This window comes from Astyanax mexicanus, chromosome 4, assembly GCF_023375975.1.
Source record: "Astyanax mexicanus isolate ESR-SI-001 chromosome 4, AstMex3_surface, whole genome shotgun sequence".
In the NCBI taxonomy this organism is placed as follows: Eukaryota; Metazoa; Chordata; class Actinopteri; order Characiformes; family Acestrorhamphidae; genus Astyanax; species Astyanax mexicanus.
Window position 1 is genome coordinate 10572690 of NC_064411.1, and position 18491 is coordinate 10591180.

General features: G+C 44.9%; 2 protein-coding genes and 1 long non-coding RNA gene across 5 annotated transcripts in view; 2 read left to right on the forward strand and 1 right to left on the reverse strand.

Moving 5' to 3' along the window:
• LOC125801199 (zinc finger protein 271-like) overlaps nt 1–18491 on the forward strand; it is an 883173-nt gene that overhangs the window by 674676 nt on the left and 190006 nt on the right. The gene's annotated exons all lie outside the window — the stretch shown is intronic.
• Nucleotides 1–18491, forward strand: part of LOC111190863 (zinc finger protein ZFP2-like) — a 671215-nt gene that overhangs the window by 146942 nt on the left and 505782 nt on the right. The gene's annotated exons all lie outside the window — the stretch shown is intronic.
• On the reverse strand, nt 997–17077 carry LOC125801569 (uncharacterized). Of its 2 annotated transcripts, none has more exons than XR_007438732.1 (4): nt 16870–17077; nt 14131–14314; nt 10779–11028; nt 997–1056 (listed from the first exon to the last, which is right to left on the reverse strand). It is a non-coding gene; the product is annotated as an uncharacterized LOC125801569 (long non-coding RNA). The 2 variants fall into 2 exon arrangements; XR_007438733.1 differs by lacking the exon at nt 16870–17077 and adding an exon at nt 16220–16259 and having other exon boundaries at nt 14131–14358.

An 18491-nucleotide genomic window follows, 5' to 3' on the forward strand; every position in this document is an offset into this window, starting at 1 on the left:
TTTTCTAGTTAAGTTGGCTTGGAAAAGCCAACTTATTGTTCTTCGTAATCTTCTTATTATTATTATTATTATTATTATTATTATTATTCCGCGCTTTTTTTGTTGTACGCATCTCCTCCTACAGCTTTTGACGTAGAATCACGAAATTTTACAGTATCGTAGTACCTATAGCGGTTCAGGTTGCTTGTGCTTTTTGAAGCGATATATCGTACGGTTTTCGTAAAAACTTCGTAAACGTACGCATTTTTTTCCCATAGGAATGAATGGGGCCAAATTTTAAACGTCCGTAACTGCCACAATTTTTGAGATACGAACACCAAATTCGGCGAGCTTATAGATCTTATCGAGATCTTTAAATTAATACGAAGTTTTCCCATAGAAATGAATGGGGTCCCAGAGTTCCATCTCACACACGAGCAGCTCTGCGCACGGAACCCCTTCTCTCCCCTGCTCCTCCAGTACTGTGAGTGTATGGAGGAGCTGCTGTATGGAGCAGCTATCAGTCAAAAGTTTGGACACCCCGGCACCCCAGCCAGGTTTTAGCAACCACCTATTAACTGCTTAGCAACCACCTGGAAAACGTTAGCAACTGCCTAGCAACCACTTAGCAACACCTTAGCAACCACCTGGAAAACGTTAGCAACTGCCTAGCAACCACTTAGCAACAACTTAGCAACCACTTTAGAAATTATAGCAACTGCCTAGCAACCAGTTAGCAACCACTTAGCAACACCTTAACAACCACTAGGAAAACGTTAGCAACCACTTAGCAACCACCTTAGAAACGATAGCAACTGCCTAGCAACCACTTTAGAAATGATAGCAACAGCCTAGCAACCACTTACCAACACCTTAGCAACCATTAGGAAAACGTTAGCAACTGCCTAGCAACCACTTAGCAACCACTTTAGAAATGATAGCAACTGCCTAACAACCACCTAGCAACACCTTAGCAACCACCCCAGATACCATAGCAACACCTTAGCAACCACCTAGCAACCACCTAGCAACCACCTAGCAACACCTTAGCAACCACCCCGGTTACCATAGCAACACCTTAGCAACCACCTAGCAATACCTTAGCATCCACCTAGCAACCACTTAGCAACCACCTAGCAACCACCTAGCAACACCTTAGCAACCACCCCAGATACCATAGCAACACCTTAGCAACCACCTAGCAACACCTTAGCAACCACCTAGCAACACCTTAGCAACCACCCCGGATACCATAGCAACACCTTAGCAACCACCTAGCAACACCGTAGCAACCACCCCAGATACCATAGCAACACCTTAGAAACCGCATAGCAACACCTTAGCAACCACCTAGCAACATCTTAGGAACCACCCCGGATACCATTGCAACACCTTAGCAACCACCTAGCAACCACCTAGAAACACCTTAGCAACCACCCCAGATACCATAGCAACACCTTAGCAACCACCTAGCAACATCTTAGCAACCACCCCGGATACCATAGCAACACCTTAGCAACCACCTAGCAACCACCTAGAAACACCTTAGCAACCACCCCAGATACCATAGAAACACCTTAGCAACCACCTAGCAACATCTTAGCAACCACCTCGGATACCATAGCAACACCTTAGCAACCACCTAGCAACCACTTAGAAACACCTTAGCAACCACCCCAGATACCATAGCAACACCTTAGCAACCACCTAGCAACACCCTAGCAACCACCTAGCGACACCTTAGCAACCACCCCGGATACCATAGCAACACCCTAGCAACAACCTAGCAACACCCTAGCAACCACCTAGCAACACCTTAGCAACTACCTGGTATATGTTAGCAATTGCCTAGCAACCAGTTAGCAATAGCTTAGCAACCACCTGGAAAACATTAGCAACTGCCTAGCAACAGCTTAGCAACCTTTTCAGAAATGATAGCAACTGCCTAGCAACACATTAGCAATCAAAAGTACAACCAAAAGTTTTACAATTTCAGCATTTAAACAAGCGTTTTTAGATTTCAGTGTTTAACCAAACGTTTTTAGATTTCAGCGTTTAATCAAACGTTTTTAGATTTCAACGTTTAACTAAACGTTTTTAGATTTCAGCGTTTAACCAAACGTTTTTAGATTTCAGCGTTTAATGAAACGTTTTTAGATTTCAGCGTTTAACCAAATGTTTTTAGATTTCAGCGTTTAACCAAATGTTTTTAGATTTCAGCGTTTTTAGCATTTAGCGTTTAGCCAAAAGTTAACAGCATATCAATGACTCTTCACACTCTTCAGACGGAAAAAGCTTAGCAACCATTTTAACTTTTTAACGTTATTAGCGTTCTTTTCCAAGCCAACTTAAAGTTCGTTCACGAACTTTACCTTTTCTAGTTATTATTATTATTCTATTCGCAAAATTTAATCACTATCTCCTCCTAGGGCTTTTAACGTAGCAACCTGAAACTTTGCAGGATCGTCGGACCTATACCGGTTCAGGTTGCTTGTGCTTTTTGAAGCGATTTATCGTACGGTTTTCGTAAAAACTTCGTAAACGTGAGCGTTTTTTTCCCATAGGAATGAATGGGGGAGAATTTTGAACGGCCGTGAACGTCCCAATTTTTGACACTCAAAGACAAAAATCGGACGATCTATAGAACTTACCGCGTTCTTTCCGAAAATTTTAACGTTTCGACGATACGTCGTACGGTTTTCGTACGAATGTCGTACGAAGTTTTCCCATAGAAATGAATGGGGGGCCCAGAGCTCTGCGCACGGAACCCCTTCTCTCCCCTGCTCCTCCAGTACTGTGAGTGTATGGAGGAGCTGCTGTATGGAGCAGCTATCAGTCAAAAGTTTGGACACCCCGGCACCCCAGCCAGGGCTTTGCAACCACCTAATAACTGCTTAGCAACCACCTGGAAAACGTTAGAAACTGCCTAGCAACCACTTAGCAACACCTTAGCAACCACCTGGAAAACGTTAGCAACTGCCTAGCAACCACTTATTAACAACCTGGAATACATTAGCAACTTCCTAGCAACCACTTAGCAACCACCTGGAAAACGTTAGCAACTGCCTAGCAACCACTGAGCAACCACCTGGAAAACGTTAGCAACTGCCTAGCAACCACTTAGCAACTGCCTAGCAACCACCTGGAATACGTTAGCAACTGCCTAGCAACCACTTAGCAACCACCTGGAAAACGTTAGCAACTGCCTAGCAACAACTTGGCAACTGCCTAGCAACCACCTGGAAAATGTTAGCAACTGCCTAGCAACCACTTAGCAACCACCTGGAAAACGTTAGCAACTGCCTAGCAACCACTTAGCAACTGCCTAGCAACCACTTGGAAAACGTTAGCAACTGCCTAGCAACCACTTAGCAACTGCCTAGCAACCACCTGGAAAACGTTAGCAACTGCCTAGCAACCACTTAGCAACCATCTGGAAAACGTTAGCAACTGCCTAGCAACCACTTAGCAACTGCCTAGCAACCACTTGGAAAACGTTAGCAACTGCCTAGCAACCACTTAGCAACTGCCTAGCAACCACCTGGAATACGTTAGCAACTGCCTAGCAACCACTTAGCAACCACCTGGAAAACGTTAGCAACTGCCTAGCAACAACTTAGCAACTGCCTAGCAACCACCTGGAATACGTTAGCAACTGCCTAGCAACCACTTAGCAACCACCTGGAAAACGTTAGCAACTGCCTAGCAACCACTTAGCAACTGCCTAGCAACCACCTGGAATACGTTAGCAACTGCCTAGCAACCACTTAGCAACCACCTGGAAAACGTTAGCAACTGCCTAGCAACCACTTAGCAACCACCTGGAAAACGTTAGCAACTGCCTAGCAACCACTTAGCAACTGCCTAGCAACCACTTGGAAAACGTTAGCAACTGCCTAGCAACCACTTAGCAACTGCCTAGCAACCACCTGGAAAACGTTAGCAACTGCCTAGCAACCACTTAGCAACCACCTGGAAAACGTTAGCAACTGCCTAGCAACCACTTAGCAACTGCCTAGCAACCACTTGGAAAACGTTAGCAACTGCCTAGCAACCACTTAGCAACTGCCTAGCAACCACCTGGAATATGTTAGCAACTGCCTAGCAACCACTTAGCAACCACCTGGAAAACGTTAGCAACTGCCTAGCAACCACTGAGCAACCACCTGGAAAACGTTAGCAACTGCCTAGCAACCATTTAGCAACTGCCTAGCAACCACCTGGAATACGTTAGCAACTGCCTAGCAACCACTTAGCAACCACCTGGAAAACGTTAGCAACTGCCTAGCAACAACTTAGCAACTGCCTAGCAACCACCTGGAAAATGTTAGCAACTGCCTAGCAACCACTTAGCAACCACCTGGAAAACGTTAGCAACTGCCTAGCAACCACTTAGCAACTGCCTAGCAACCACTTGGAAAACGTTAGCAACTGCCTAGCAACCACTTAGCAACTGCCTAGCAACCACTTGGAAAACATTAGCAACTGCCTAGCAACCACTTAGCAACTGCCTAGCAACCACCTGGAATACGTTAGCAACTGCCTAGCAACCACTTAGCAACCACCTAGAAAACGTTAGCAACTGCCTAGCAACCACTTAGCAACTGCCTAGCAACCACCTGGAATACGTTAGCAACTGCCTAGCAACCACTTAGCAACCACCTGGAAAACGTTAGCAACTGCCTAGCAACAACTTAGCAACTGCCTAGCAACCACCTGGAAAACGTTAGCAACTGCCTAGCAACCACTTAGCAACCAACTGGAAAACGTTAGCAACTGCCTAGCAACCACTTAGCAACTGCCTAGTAACCAATTGGAAAATGTTAGCAACTGCCTAGCAACCACTTAGCAACTGCCTAGCAACCACCTGGAAAACGTTAGCAACTGCCTAGCAACCACTTAGCAACCAACTGGAAAACGTTAGCAACTGCCTAGCAACCACTTAGCAACACCTTAACAACCACTAGGAAAACGTTAGCAACTGCCTAGCAACCACTTAGCAACCACTTTAGAAATGATAGCAACTGCCTAGCAACCACCTAGCAACATCTTAGCAACCACCCCGCATACCATAGCAACACCCTAGCAACAACCTAGCAACCACCTAGCAACACCTTAGCAACCACCTGTAATATGTTAGCAACTGCCTAGCAACCAGTTAGCAACAGCTTAGCAACCACCTGGAAAACATTAGCAACTGCCTAGCAACAGCTTAGCAACCACTTCAGAAATGATAGCAACTGCCTAGCATCAAATTGGCAATCAAAAGATTAACCAAAAGTTTTACGATTTCAGCATTTAAACAAACGTTTTTAGATTTCAGCGTTTAACCAAACGTTTTTAGATTTCAGCGTTTAACCAAATGTTTTTAGATTTCAGCGTTTAACCAAACGTTTTTAGATTTCAGCGTTTAACCAAACATTTTTAGATTTCGGCGTTTTTGGCATTTAGCGTTTAGCCAAAAGTTAACAGCATATCCACGACTCTTCACACTCTTCAGACAGAAACAGCTTAGCAACCATTTTAACTTTTTAACGTTATTAGCGTTCTTTTCCAAGCCAACTTAAAGTTCGTTCACGAACTTTGCCTTTTCTAGTTATTATTATTATTCCGCGCTCAAAATTTAATCACTATCTCCTCCTAGGGCTTTTGACGTAGAACCATGAAACTTTGCAGTATCGTAGGACCTATACCCGAATAGGTTGCTTGTGCTTTTTTAAGCGATACATCGTACGGTTTTCGTAAAAACTTCGTAAACGTACGTTTTTTTTCCCATAGGAAATGAATGGGGGACAACTTTGAACGTCTGTGTAGATAACAATTTTTGACATACAAAGACAAAAATCGGATGGTCTATAGAACTTACCGTGTTCTTTCCGAAAATTTTAACGTTTTGACGATACGTCGTACGGTTTTCGTACAAATGTCGTACGAAGTTTTCCCATAGAAATGAATGGGGGGCCTAGAGTTCTAACTCACACACGAGCAGCTCTGCGCACGGAACCCCTTCTCTCCCCTGCTCCTCCAGTACTGTGAGTGTATGGAGGAGCTGCTGTATGGAGCAGCTATCAGTCAAAAGTTTGGACACCCCGGCACCCCAGCCAGGGCTTAGCAACCACCTAATAACTGCTTAGCAACCACCTTAGCAACCACCTGGAAAACGTTAGCAACTGCCTAGCAACCACTTAGCAACACCTTAGCAACCACCTGGAAAACGTTAGCAACTGCCTAGCAACCACTGAGCAACCACCTGGAAAACGTTAGCAACTGCCTAGCAACCACTTAGCAACTGCCTAGCAACCACCTGGAATACGTTAGCAACTGCCTAGCAACCACTTAGCAACCACCTGGAAAACGTTAGCAACTGCCTAGCAACAACTTAGCAACTGCCTAGCAACCACCTGGAAAATGTTAGCAACTGCCTAGCAACCACTTAGCAACCACCTGGAAAACGTTAGCAACTGCCTAGCAACCACTTAGCAACTGCCTAGCAACCACTTGGAAAACGTTAGCAACTGCCTAGTAACCACTTAGCAACTGCCTAGCAACCACCTGGAAAACGTTAGCAACTGCCTAGCAACCACTTAGCAACCACCTGGAAAACGTTAGCAACTGCCTAGCAACCACTTAGCAACTGCCTAGCAACCACTTGGAAAACGTTAGCCACTGCCTAGCAACCACTTAGCAACTGCCTAGCAACAACCTGGAATACGTTAGCAACTGCCTAGCAACCACTTAGCAACCACCTGGAAAACGTTAGCAACTGCCTAGCAACCACTGAGCAACCACCTGGAAAACGTTAGCAACTGCCTAGCAACCACTTAGCAACTGCCTAGCAACCACCTGGAATACGTTAGCAACTGCCTAGCAACCACTTAGCAACCACCTGGAAAACGTTAGCAACTGCCTAGCAACAACTTAGCAACTGCCTAGCAACCACCTGGAAAACATTAGCAACTGCCTAGCAACCACTTAGCAACCACCTGGAAAACGTTAGCAACTGCCTAGCAACCACTTAGCAACTGCCTAGCAACCACTTGGAAAACATTAGCAACTGCCTAGCAACCACTTAGCAACTGCCTAGCAACCACCTGGAAAACGTTAGCAACTGCCTAGCAACCACTTAGCAACCACCTGGAAAACGTTAGCAACTGCCTAGCAACCAATTAGCAGCTGCCTAGCAACCACCTGGAATATGTTAGCAACTGCCTAGCAACCACTTAGCAACCACCTGGAAAATGTTAGCAACTGCCTAGCAACCACGTAGCAACTGCCTAGCAACCACTTGGAAAACGTTAGCAACTGCCTAGCAACCACTTAGCAACTGCCTAGCAACCACCTGGAAAACGTTAGCAACTGCCTAGCAACCACTTAGCAACCACCTGGAAAACGTTAGCAACTGCCTAGCAACCACTTAGCAACCACTTTAGAAACGAAAGCAACTGCCTAGCAACCACTTAGCAACACCTTAACAACCATTGGGAAAACGTTAGCAACTGCCTAGCAACCACTTTAGAAATGATAGCAACTGCCTAGCAACCACTTAGCAACACCTTAACAACCACTAGGAAAACGATAGCAACTGCCTAGCAACCACTTAGCAACCACTTTAGAAATGATAGCAACTGCCTAGCAACCACTTAGCAACACCTTAACAACCACTAGGAAAACGATAGCAACTGCCTAGCAACCACTTAGCAACCACTTTAGAAATGATAGCAACAACCTAGCAACACCCTAGCAACCACCTAGCAACACCTTAGCAACCACCTGTTATATGTTAGCAATTGCCTAGCAACCAGTTAGCAACAGCTTAGCAACCACCTGGAAAACATTAGCAATTGCCTAGCAACAGCTTAGCAACCTTTTCAGAAATGATAGCAACCGCCTAGCAACACATTAGCAATCAAAAGTTTAACCAAAAGTTTTACGATTTCAGCATTTAAACAAGCGTTTTTAGATTTCAGCGTTTAACCAAACGTTTTTAGATGTCAGCGTTTAATCAAGCGTTTTTAGATTTCAGCGTGTAACCAAATGTTTTTAGATTTCATCGTTTAACCAAACGTTTTTAGATGTCAGCGTTTAATCAAGCGTTTTTAGATTTCAGCGTGTAACCAAATGTTTTTAGATTTCAACGTTTAACTAAACGTTTTTAGATTTCAGCGTTTAACCAAACGTTTTTAGATTTCAGCGTTTAATGAAACGTTTTTAGATTTCAGCGTTTAACCAAATGTTTTTAGATTTCAGCGTTTAACCAAACATTTTTAGATTTCAGCGTTTAACCAAATGTTTTTAGATTTCAGCGTTTAACCAAATGTTTTTAGATGTCAGCGTTTTTAGCATTTAGCGTTAACAGCATATCAATGACTCTTCACACTCTTCAGACAGAAAAAGCTTAGCAACCATTTTAACTTTTTAACGTTATTAGCGTTCTTTTCCAAGCCAACTTAAAGTTCGTTCACGAACTTTACCTTTTCTAGTTAAGTTGGCTTGGAAAAGCCAACTTACTGTTCTTCGTAATCTTATTCTTATTATTAAGTTGGCTTGGAAAAGCCAACTTACTGTTCTTCGTAATCTTATTCTTATTATTATTAAGTTGGCTTGGAAAAGCCAACTTACTGTTCTTCGTAATCTTATTCTTATTATTATTAAGTTGGCTTGGAAAAGCCAACTTACTGTTCTTCGTAATCTTATTCTTATTATTATTATTATTATTATTCTATTCGCAAAATTTAATCACTATCTCCTCCTAGGGCTTTTGACGTAGAACCACGAAATTTTGCAGTATCGTAGGACCTATACCCGAATAGGTTGCTTGTGCTTTTTTAAGCGATACATCGTACGGTTTTCGTAAAAACTTCGTAAACGCACGCATTTTTTTCCCATAGGAATGAATGGGGCCAAATTTTAAACGTCCGTAACCGCCACAATTTTTGAGATACGAACACCAAATTCGGCGAGGTTATAGATCTTATCGAGATCTTTAAATTAATAGGAGGTTGCGAAGTGATACGACGTACGGTTTCCGTACAATTGTCGTACGAAGTTTTCCCATAGAAATGAATGGGGGGCCCAGAGTTCCATCTCACACACGATTAGCTCTGCGCACGGAACCCCTTCTCTCCCCTGCTCCTCCAGTACTGTGAGTGTATGGAGGAGCTGCTGTATGGAGCAGCTATCAGTCAAAAGTTTGGACACCCCGGCACCCCAGCCAGGGCTTAGCAACCACCTATTAACTGCTTAGCAACCACCTGGAAAACGTTAGCAACTGCCTAGCAACCACTTAGCAACACCTTAGCAACCACCTGGAAAACGTTAGCAACTGCCTAGCAACCACTTAGCAACAACTTAGCAACCACTTTAGAAATTATAGCAACTGCCTAGCAACCAGTTAGCAACCACTTAGCAAACACCTGGAAAACGTTAGCAACTGCCTAGCAACCACTTAGCAACACCTTAACAACCACTAGGAAAACGTTAGCAACCACTTAGCAACCACCTTAGAAACGATAGCAACTGCCTAGCAACCACTTTAGAAATGATAGCAACAGCCTAGCAACCACTTACCAACACCTTAGCAACCATTAGGAAAACGTTAGCAACTGCCTAGCAACCACTTAGCAACCACTTTAGAAATGATAGCAACTGCCTAACAACCACCTAGCAACACCTTAGCAACCACCCCAGATACCATAGCAACACCTTAGCAACCACCTAGCAACACCTTAGCAACCACCTAGCAACCACCTAGCAACACCTTAGCAACCACCCCGGATACCATAGCAACACCTTAGCAACCACCTAGCAACACCGTAGCAACCACCCCAGATACCATAGCAACACCTTAGCAACCGCATAGCAACACCTTAGCAACCACCTAGCAACATCTTAGCAACCACCCCGGATACCATAGCAACACCTTAGCAACCACATAGCAACATCTTAGCAACCACCCCGGATACCATAGCAACACCTTAGCAACCACCTAGCAACCACCTAGAAACACCTTAGCAACCACCCCAGATACCATAGCAACACCTTAGCAACCACCTAGCAACATCTTAGCAACCACCCCGGATACCATAGCAACACCTTAGCAACCACCTAGCAACCACCTAGAAATACCATAGAAACACCTTAGCAACCACCTAGCAACATCTTAGCAACCACCCCGGATACCATAGCAACACCTTAGCAACCACCTAGCAACCAACTAGAAACACCTTAGCAACCACCCCAGATACCATAGCAACACCTTAGCAACCACCTAGCAACACCTTAGCAACCACCTAGCAACCACCTAGCAACACCTTAGCAACCACCCAGGTTACCATAGTAACACCTTAGCAACCACCTAGCAATACCTTAGCAACCACCTAGCAACCACTTAGCAACCACCTAGCAACCACCTAGCAACACCTTAGCAACCACCCCAGATACCATAGCAACACCTTAGCAACCACCTAGCAACACCTTAGCAACCACCTAGCAACCACCTAGCAACACCTTAGCAACCACCCCGGATACCATAGCAACACCTTAGCAACCACCTAGCAATACCTTAGCAACCACCTAGCAACCACCTAGCAACACCTTAGCAACCACCCAGGTTACCATAGTAACACCTTAGCAACCACCTAGCAACACCTTAGCAACCACCTAGCAACCACCTAGCAACACCTTAGCAACCACCCCAGATACCATAGCAACACCTTAGCAACCACCTAGCAACACCTTAGCAACCACCTAGCAACCACCTAGCAACACCTTAGCAACCACCCAGGTTACCATAGTAACACCTTAGCAACCACCTAGCAATACCTTAGCAACCACCTAGCAACCACTTAGCAACCACCTAGCAACCACCTAGCAACACCTTAGCAACCACCCCAGATACCATAGCAACACCTTAGCAACCACCTAGCAACACCTTAGCAACCACCTAGCAACCACCTAGCAACACCTTAGCAACCACCCCGGATACCATAGCAACACCTTAGCAACCACCTAGAAACACCTTAGCAACCACCCCAGATACCATAGCAACACCTTAGCAACCACCTAGCAACATCTTAGCAACCATCCCGGATACCATAGCAACACCTTAGCAACCACCTAGAAACACCTTAGCAACCACCCCAGATACCATAGAAACACCTTAGCAACCACCTAGCAACATCTTAGCAACCACCCCGGATACCATAGCAACACCTTAGCAACCACCTAGCTACACCTTAGCAACCACCCCAGATACCATAGCAACACCTTAGCAACCACCTAGCAACACCCTAGCAACCACCTAGCGACACCTTAGCAACCACCCCGGATACCATAGCAGCACCCTAGCAACCACGTAGCAACATCTTAGCAACCACCCCAGATACCATAGCAACACCTTAGCAACAACCTAGCAACACCCTAGCAACCACCTAGCAACACCTTAGCAACTACCTGGTATATGTTAGCAATTGCCTAGCAACCAGTTAGCAATAGCTTAGCAACCACCTGGAAAACATTAGCAACTGCCTAGCAACAGCTTAGCAACCTTTTCAGAAATGATAGCAACTGCCTAGCAACACATTAGCAATCAAAAGTTTAACCAAAAGTTTTACGATTTCAGCGTTTAACCAAACGTTTTTAGATTTCAGCGTTTAACCAAACGTTTTTAGATTTCAGCGTTTAATCAAACGTTTTTAGATTTCAGCGTTTAACCAAATGTTTTTAGATTTCAGCGTTTAACCAAACGTTTTTAGATTTCAGCGTTTAATCAAACGTTTTTAGATTTCAGCGTTTAACCAAATGTTTTTAGATTTCAGCGTTTAACCAAATGTTTTTAGATTTCAGCGTTTTTAGCATTTAGCGTTTAGCCAAAAGTTAACAGCATGTCAATGACTCTTCACACTCTTCAGACGGAAAAAGCTTAGCAACCATTTTAACTTTTTAACGTTATTAGCATTCTTTTCCAAGCCAACTTAAAGTTCGTTCACGAACTTTACCTTTTCTAGTTAAGTTGGCTTGGAAAAGCCAACTTCTTGTTCTTCATAATCTTATTCTTATTCTTATTATTCTATTCGCGAAATTTAATCGACTACTCCTCCTACAGCTTTTATGGTAGAATCACGAAATTTTGAGGGATCGTAGAACCTATGCCAACTTAGGTTGCTTGTGCTTTTTGAAACGATATGTCGTACAGTTTTCGTAAAAACTTCGTAAATGTACGAATTTTTTCCCATTGAAAATGAATGGGGAGAAATTCAAAAGCCCGTGAACGTCACAATTTTCGAGATATGAAGACGAAATTCGGATGGTCTATAGAACTTAGTGAGTTCTTTCCGAAAATATGCTTTACGAAACGATACGTCGTAAGGATTTCGTACAATTATCGTACGAAGTTTCCCCATAGGAATGAATGGGGGGCCCAGAGTTCCATCTCGCACACAAGCAGCTCTGTGCACGGAACCCCTTCTCTCCCCTGCTCCTCCAGTACTGTGAGTGTATGGAGGAGCTGCTGTATGGAGCAGCTATCAGTCAAAAGTTTGGACACCCTGGCACCGCAGCCAGGGTTTAGCAACCACCTATTAACTGCTTAGCAACCACCTTAGCAACCACCTGGAAAACGTTAGCAACTGCCTAGCAACCACTTAGCAACAACTTAGCAACCACCTGGAAAACGTTAGCAACTGCCTAGCAACCAGTTAGCAACACCTTAGCAACCACTAGGAAAACGTTAGAAACTGCCTAGCAACAGCTTAGCAACCACTTTAGAAATGAAAGCAACTGCCTAGCAACCACTTAGCAACCACGTTAAAAACGATAGCAACTGCCTAGCAACCACTTAGCAACACCTTAACAACCACTAGGAAAACATTAGCAACTGCTTAGCAACCACTTTAGAAATTAAAGCAACTGCCTAGCAACCACTTAGCAACCACCTGGAATACGTTAGCAACTGCCTAGCAATCAGTTTGCTACACCTTAGCAACCACCTGGAAAACATTATCAACTGCATAGCAACCACTTAGCAACCACTCTAGAAATGATAGCAACTGCCTAGCAACCAAATAGCAACAGCTTAGCAACCACCTGAAAAACGTTAGCAACTGCCTAGCAACCACTTAGCAATCATGTGGAATATGTTAGCAACTGCCTAGCAACCACTTAGCAACCAATTTAGAAATGATAGTAAGTGCGTAGCAACCACTTAGCAACACCTTAGAAACCAACTGGAAAACGTTAGCAACTGCCTAGCAACAGCTTAGCAACTGCCTAGCAACCACTTGGAAAACGTTAGCAACTGCCTATCAACCACTTAGCAACTGCCTAGCAACCACCTGGAAAACGTTAGCAACTGCCTAGCAACCACTTAGCAACCACCTGGAAAACGTTAGCAACTGCCTACCAACCACTTAGCAACCACCTGGAAAACGTTAGCAACTGCCTAGCAACCACTTAGAAACACCTTAACAACCACTAGGAAAACGTTAGCAACCACTTAGCAACCACCTTAGAAACGATAGCAACTGCCTAGCAACCACTTTAGAAATGATAGCAACAGCCTAGCAACCACTTACCAACACCTTAGCAACCATTAGGAAAACGTTAGCAACTGCCTAGCAACCACTTAGCAACCACTTTAGAAATGATAGCTACTGCCTAGCAACCACCTAGCAACACCTTAGCAACCACCCCAGATACCATAGCAACACTTTAGCAACCACCTAGCAATACCTTAGCAACCACCTAGCAACCACTTAGCAACCACCTAGCAACCACCTAGCAACACCTTAGCAACCACCCCAGATAACATAGCAACACCTTAGCAACCACCTAGCAACACCTTAGCAACCACCTAGCAACCACCTAGCAACACCTTAGCAACCAACCCGGATACCATAGCAACACCTTAGCAACCACCTAGCAACACCGTAGCAACCACCCCAGATACCATAGCAACACCTTAGCAACCGCATAGCAACACCTTAGCAACCACCTAGCAACATCTTAGCAACCACCCCGGATACCATAGCAACACCTTAGCAACCACCTAGCAACCAACTAGAAACACCTTAGCAACCACCCCAGATACCATAGCAACACCTTAGCAACCACCTAGCAACATCTTAGCAACCACCCCGGATACCATAGCAACACCTTAGCAACCACCTAGCAACCACCTAGAAACACCTTAGCAACCACCCCAGATACCATAGAAACACCTTAGCAACCACCTAGCAACATCTTAGCAACCACCCTGGATACCATAGCAACACCTTAGCAACCACCTAGCAACCACTTAGAAACACCTTAGCAACCACCCCAGATACCATAGCAACACCTTAGCAACCACCTAGCAACACCCTAGCAACCACCTAGCGACACCTTAGCAACCAACCCGGATACCATAGCAACACCCTAGCAACCACGTAGCAACATCTTAGCAACCACCCCAGATACCATAGCAACACCTTAGCATCAACCTAGCAACACCCTAGCAACCACCTAGCAACACCTTAGCAACTACCTGGTATATGTTAGCAATTGCCTAGCAACCAGTTAGCAATAGCTTAGCAACCACCTGGAAAACATTAGCAACTGCCTAGCAACAGCTTAGCAACCTTTTCAGAAATGATAGCAACTGCCTAGCAACACATTAGCAATCAAAAGTTTAACCAAAAGTTTTACGATTTCAGCATTTAAACAAGCGTTTTTAGATTTCAGCGTTTAACCAAACGTTTTTAGATTTCAGCGTTTAACCAAACGATTTTAGATTTCAGCGTTTAATCAAACGTTTTTAGATTTCAGCGTTTAACCAAATGTTTTTAGATTTCAGCGTTTAACCAAACGTTTTTAGATTTCAGCGTTTAATCAAACGTTTTTAGATTTCAGCGTTTAACCAAATGTTTTTAGATTTCAGCGTTTAACCAAATGTTTTTAGATTTCAGCGTTTTTAGCATTTAGCATTTAGCCAAAAGTTAACAGCATGTCAATGACTCTTCACACTCTTCAGACGGAAAAAGCTTAGCAACCATTTTAACTTTTTAACGTTATTAGCGTTCTTTTCCAAGCCAACTTAAAGTTCGTTCACGAACTTTGCCTTTTCTAGTTATTATTATTATTCTATTCGCAAAATTTAATCACTATCTCCTCCTAGGGCTTTTGACGTAGAACCACGAAATTTTGCAGTATCGTAGGACCTATACCCGAATAGGTTGCTTGTGCTTTTTTAAGCGATACATCGTACGGTTTTCGTAAAAACTTCGTAAACGTACGCATTTTTTTCCCATAGGAATGAATGGGGCCAAATTTTAAACGTCCGTAACCGCCACAATTTTTGAGATACGAACACCAAATTCGGCGAGCTTCTAGATCTTATCGAGATCTTTAAATTAATAGGAGGTTGCGAAGTGATACGACGTACGGTTTTCGTACAATTGTCGTACGAAGTTTTCCCATAGAAATGAATGGGGGGCCCAGAGTTCCATCTCACACACGAGCAGCTCTGCGCACGGAACCCCTTCTCTCCCCTGCTCCTCCAGTACTGTGAGTGTATGGAGGAGCTGCTGTATGGAGCAGCTATCAGTCAAAAGTTTGGACACCCCGGCACCCCAGCCAGGTTTTAGCAACCACCTATTAACTGCTTAGCAACCACCTGGAAAACGTTAGCAACTGCCTAGCAACCACTTAGCAACACCTAAGCAACCACCTGGAAAACGTTAGCAACTGCCTAGCAACCACTTGGAAAATGTTAGCAACTGCCTAGCAACCACTTAGCAACTGCCTAGCAACCACCTGGAAAACGTTAGCAACTCCCTAGCAACCACTTAGCAACAACTTAGCAACCACTTTAGAAATTATAGCAACTGCCTAGCAACCAGTTAGCAACCACTTAGCAAACACCTGGAAAACGTTAGCAACTGCCTAGCAACCACTTAGCAACACCTTAACAACCACTAGGAAACGTTAGCAACCACTAAGCAACCACCTTAGAAACGATAGCAACTGCCTAGCAACCACTTTAGAAATGATAGCAACAGCCTAGCAACCACTTACCAACACCTTAGCAACCATTAGGAAAACGTTAGCAACTGCCTAGCAACCACTTAGCAACCACTTTAGAAATGATAGCAACTGCCTAGCAACCACCTAGCAACACCTTAGCAACCACCCCAGATACCATAGCAACACCTTAGCAACCACCTAGCAACACCTTAGCAACCACCTAGCAACCACCTAGCAACACCTTAGCAACCACCCCGGTTACCATAGCAACACCTTAGCAACCACCTAGCAATACCTTAGCAACCACCTAGCAACCACTTAGCAACCACCTAGCAACCACCTAGCAACACCTTAGCAACCACCCCAGATACCATAGCAACACCTTAGCAACCACCTAGCAACACCTTAGCAACCACCTAGCAACACCTTAGCAACCACCCCGGATACCATAGCAACACCTTAGCAACCACCTAGCAACACCGTAGCAACCACCCCAGATACCATAGCAACACCTTAGCAACCGCATAGCAACACCTTAGCAACCACCTAGCAACATCTTAGCAACCACCCCGGATACCACAGCAACACCTTAGCAACCACCTAGCAACCACCTAGAAACACCTTAGCAACCACCCCAGATACTATAGCAACACCTTAGCAACCACCTAGCAACATCTTAGCAACCACCCCGGATACCATAGCAACACCTTAGCAACCACCTAGCAACCACCTAGAAACACCTTAGCAACCACCCCAGATACCATAGAAACACCTTAGCAACCACCTAGCAACATCTTAGCAACCACCCCGGATACCATAGCAACACCTTAGCAACCACCTAGCAACCACTTAGAAACACCTTAGCAACCACCCCAGAAACCATAGCAACACCTTAGCAACCACCTAGCAACACCCTAGCAACCACCTAGCGACACCTTAGCAACCACCCCGGATACCATAGCAACACCCTAGCAACCACGTAGCAACATCTTAGCAACCACCCCAGATACCATAGCAACACCTTAGCAACCACCTAGCAACATCTTAGCAACCACCCCGGATACCATAGCAACACCTTAGCAACCACCTAGCAACCACCTAGAAATACCATAGAAACACCTTAGCAACCACCTAGCAACACCTTAGCAACCACCCTGGATACCATAGCAACACCTTAGCAACCGCCTAGCAACACCCTAGCAACCACCTAGCAACCACCTAGCAACACCTTAGCAACCACCCCGGATACCATAGCAACACCTTAGCAACCGCCTAGCAACACCCTAGCAACCACCTAGCAACACCTTAGCAACCACCCCGGATACCATAGCAACACCTTAGCAACCGGCTAGCAACACCTTAGCAACCCCGTAGCAACCACCTAGCAACACCTTAGCAACCACCCCGGATACCATAGCAACACCTTAGCAACCGCCTAGCAACCACCTAGCAACACCTTAGCAACCCCCTAGCAACCACCTAGCAACACCTTAGCAACCACCCCGGATACCATAGCAACACCTTAGCAACCACCTAGCAACACCTTAGCAACCACCCCGGATACCATAGCAACACCTTAGCAACCGCCTAGCAACACCCTAGCAACCACCTAGCAACACCTTAGCAACCACCCCGGATACCATAGCAACACCTTAGCAACACCATAGCAGATACCAGCCAGCACTGCAATCACACTCGCAGTTTCTGTAGGAACTGCAATCTAGTTCCACCTGTTTTTTGTCCGGTTAACTAGTGCCGCAGTTTTCGAAATATCGACTTCGTTCAAAAGAGAAAACGTGCGTCCATATCGGGAATGGTGGGCTTGTATACAGCTTTCCGATCGGACTTACGTTTTTCGTAAAAACTTCGTAAGTACGCGTTTTTTTGACCATTGAAAATGAATGGGCAGAACTTTGCACGCCCGTGGACGTCGCAATTTTTGAAATACGAAGATGAAACCAATTGAGGACCTGTAGAACTTATTGAGCTCTTTCCGAAAATATGCGTTACGAAAAGTTACGTCGTACGAATTTCGTACGATTGTCGTACGAAGTGGCCCCATTGGAATGAATGGGGCACATCGGAGGACGGCAGCTAGATCGAAGGACAGGTAGCTAGAACTCCAGTACTGTGTGTAATGGAGCAGCTATGGGATAAAACAGCATTAGGTCAAAAGTTTGGACACCCCGGCCCCCCAGTACTGTGTGTAATGGAGCCATGGGTCAAAAGTTTGGACACCCCGGCCCCCCAGCACTGTGTGTAATGGAGCCACGGGTCAAAAGTTTGGACACCCCCGAACGGCCAGAGCAACCTAGCGTGCATAGCTGATTGATGTATTTGCACGTTGCGTAGCAACGTGCAAACACCATTTAATCTAATTTATGCATATAAATCACCTAGCAACCACCTAGAAACACCATAGCAACCACCCTGGATACCATAGCAACACCTTAGCAACCGCCTAGCAACACCCTAGCAACCACCTAGCAACACCTTAGCAACCACCCCGGATA